Source organism: Piliocolobus tephrosceles, chromosome 19, assembly GCF_002776525.5.
Source record: "Piliocolobus tephrosceles isolate RC106 chromosome 19, ASM277652v3, whole genome shotgun sequence".
NCBI classification, from domain to species: domain Eukaryota; kingdom Metazoa; phylum Chordata; class Mammalia; order Primates; family Cercopithecidae; genus Piliocolobus; species Piliocolobus tephrosceles.
This window is the reverse complement of record NC_045452.1, coordinates 59862407-59865568: the sequence shown is the minus strand read 5'-3', so window position 1 is coordinate 59865568 and position 3162 is coordinate 59862407. Positions and strand designations below refer to the sequence as shown.

The following is a 3162-nucleotide window of genomic DNA, read 5'->3' as shown; positions in this document are numbered from 1 at the left end:
ACATTTTCACTGTAAGCTGCATAACAATAAATTCATTTCCACAAAGGAATAATTAGTGCTAACCTGGGTAAAGTACCATCCAAAGTAGCTATTAATGCTAATTTCTATATCTCATTATTTATTTTTGTGTGTTTTCTTAGGGAAGGGAAAAAATTATGTAAACACAGACAGACCCCTTCCTTTTTTGTATCACTATTCATGCATATATCAAAAACTTTTCTACCAACACATTCTGGCTGCGCAACTTTGGTTAAGTTGCTTAACGTCTCTAAGCCTTAGTTCCTCATCTCCATGTGGGAAAGCGAGGAGATGGCCACCAAGGAGAAGCTGCAGTGTCTGAAAGATTTCCACAAGGACATCCTGAAGCCCTTGCTGGGGAAGAGCCCGACCGCGGTCTGAGGACAAGCCCCAGGGAAAACCTCTGCAGAGGCAGCAGTGGTCCAGCAAGATCGGCTTGGTGATCTCCGTGACTGGAGGCTTCGTGGGCCTGGGCAACACTTGGCGCTTCCCGTAACTCTGCTACAAGAATGACAAGGCGAATTTCTCATACTTTCCTGTTTTGGAGCGGCCTGCCTGTGTTTTTCTTGGAGATCATCACAGGCCAGTACACCTCTGAAGGGGGCATTACCTACTGGAAAAAGATCTGGCCTTCCTTCTCTGGCATCGGCTATGCTTCCACGTAATTGTGTCCCTCCCGAATGTCCACTACATCGTCATCCTGGCCTAGGCCACATACTACCTGCTCCAGTCCTTCCAGAAGGAGCTGCCCAGGGCACACTGCAACCGCAGCTGGAACACGCCCCACTGCATGGAGGACACCACGCGCACGAATGAGAGTGTCTGGATCACCATCAGCTCCACCAACCTTACCTCCCCTGTCGTCGAGTTCTGGGGGTGCAACGTGCCGAGCTTGTCCCCTGGAATCAACCATCGGGGCTCTTTCAAATGGGACCTCTCTCTCTGCCTTCTCCTCGTCTGGCTGGCTTGTTTCCTCTGCATTTGGAAGAACATCAGGTCCACCCAGAAGGTCGTCTACTTCACAGCCACGTTCCAATTCGCCATGCTCCTGATGCAGCTGGTCCGAGAGCTGACGCTGCCCAGCATGGGTGCAGGCATCAATTTCTATCTGTGTGCTGACCTCACCTGCCTCGAGGGCCCACAGGTGTGGATTGACGCGACGACCCGGATATTCTTCTACGCCATCTGCCTGGGGGCCATGACCTCGCTAAGGAGCTACAACAAGTACAGGTGCAACTCTTACACGGACTGCATGCTGCTGGGATGCCTGAACAGTGGCACCAGTCTTTGTGCCTGGCTTCGCAATTTTTTTCTATCTGGACTTCATGGCCCCAGAGCAAGGGTTGGACACTGCTGATGTGTCTGAGTCAGGCCTTGCCTGGTCTTCATTGCCTACCCCAAAGCTGTGACTATGATGCCGCTGCGACGTTTTCGTTACCCCTCCCCAACTTTTTTTTTTTTTTTTTTGTTATACTTCTCTTGCTTGGACTGGATGACCAGCTTGTTGAAGTCGAAGGGCAGATCACGTCCTTGGTTGATGTTTACCATCCTCCCTAAGGAAGGGTTACCGTCGGAAAATCTGCACCGCCTTCATGAGTAGCATCAATTACCTGCTGGGCTGACAGTGGCAACGGAGGTTGGCATGTATGTCTTTGACTACTATGTAGCTAGCGGTGTGTGCCTTTTGGGGGCTGCATTCTTTGACTATATAGTTATTGTCTGGATATATGGTATTGATAACGTGTATGACAGTATTGAGAACACGATCGGCTATCGGGCCGGGCCCTGGATGAAGTACAGCTGGGCTATGGTCACTCCATTTCTCTGTGTTGGATGTTTTAGCTTCTCGATCGTCAAGTACATACCCCTAATTTACAATGAAACCTACGTGTGCCCCAAGTGGGCCATCGGGCTGGGCTGGAGCCTGGCCCTTTCCTCCAGGATGTGGGTTCCCTTGGTCATCGTCATTCGCCTCTGCCAGGCCGAGGGACTGTTCCTCATGAGAGTCAAGTAACTGCTGACCCTGAGGAAACCCAACCGCAGGGCTGTGGAGCGCGAGAGAGAGCCACACCCGACAGCTCTCCCACCGTCATGAGCGGCGCTCTCATTAAACCGATCCACATCATTGGGGGTAGGAAATTTTTTCTTTAAACCACTATTCTCTGGGTTCTTGTTTCTCTGCTTCATTGTTTTAGAGTTTGCCTTTCACAGTAAATTATTTACCCAAGTATGTGGGGACTTTTTATTTCTTTTCTTTGCAAGAATTATTTTTTTAGTACACAATTTGTAACAGAAAATTTGAAACATACACAAACTGAAGGTACTATAATGATCACTATGTATTCAATATTTTGATCAATCTTTCCTAGTATATCTATATCTATATCTGTATATAGATACATAGGTACATTGTTTTGCTAGATTATTTGAAAGCAAATCTTACATATCTTGTCTTTTCACCCAACGGTAATTTGGTATGCTTAATTAACTTTAATATTTTGATTTTACATTATCACCATGTCATTAACAACTCAACAATATTCATTACATTTTAATAATATCTTATACCCAGCCAAAATTTAAATGATTCTTATTGTTCTAAATGTCATTTTAATTTTGCTTGCTTGAATTAGGATGCAAAGTTAACACATTGCATATTTGTTTACTTATTTTTAAAGAGGGAGTCATAATTTGGTAATATGTCATAAATAAAAACTCAATAGGAATAATTGAGTTACTAGTTTTCAATATTGGCAATTTGATGATTATATTTCTTTTGAAGTCATATAACTTTATGGTTGGGTACATTGAGGGAGTTTGTTTTCTCCTACCCATCAGTGTATGTATGGATCTCTTCAGCAACATATCCAAAAAAATATAATCACACTTCTGCTTAAACAATTCCAGGGACAAGAATTTCACCATTTCCAAAGTAGTCAATCATAGCATTTGATATGTTGAATCGTTAGACTTTATCTTCATGTGGAAAAAAATAATTCCACATGGAATACATTGTTACTCTTCAATGATATATAGAATTATATATGCTGATTCTACTAATTCTACATGAAATACTGCATATTATTTTTTAAATATTCAGACTTTATGTTTTAGAGAAGTTTTATGTATCACCTCCCTTCCCTC

At 43.7% G+C, this 3162-nt stretch overlaps 1 pseudogene; it reads left to right on the top strand.

Moving 5' to 3' along the window:
• The first annotated feature begins 303 nt into the window (after window positions 1–303).
• LOC111552975 lies at window positions 304–2850 on the top strand (annotated as a pseudogene).
• The last annotated feature ends 312 nt before the right edge of the window (window positions 2851–3162 follow it).